This window comes from Eurypyga helias, unplaced genomic scaffold, assembly GCF_000690775.1.
Source record: "Eurypyga helias isolate BGI_N326 unplaced genomic scaffold, ASM69077v1 scaffold29607, whole genome shotgun sequence".
Lineage (NCBI taxonomy): Eukaryota > Metazoa > Chordata > Aves > Eurypygiformes > Eurypygidae > Eurypyga > Eurypyga helias.
The window spans coordinates 1-225 of NW_010260236.1; positions in this window are offsets into that span (position 1 = coordinate 1).

A 225-nucleotide genomic window follows, 5' to 3' on the forward strand; every position below is an offset into this window, starting at 1 on the left:
TTCATCTCAGCAGTGTAAACACAGCTGGGCGGGCTGGGGCTGTAAACACCACCGATAAGGGTCTCTGGCTCTTGTCCCCCAGCCTCCGGAGCTGCCTCCTGTGCCATGGAGGGATGCTCACCACGGGTGACGCTCAGCTCCTTGTCCCCGAAATGCGGCAGCTGCTGCTGGAGTGGGGCAAATTTGCCATCCGTGAAAGCCCCTCTTATTCGGGGGGGTTGTGGA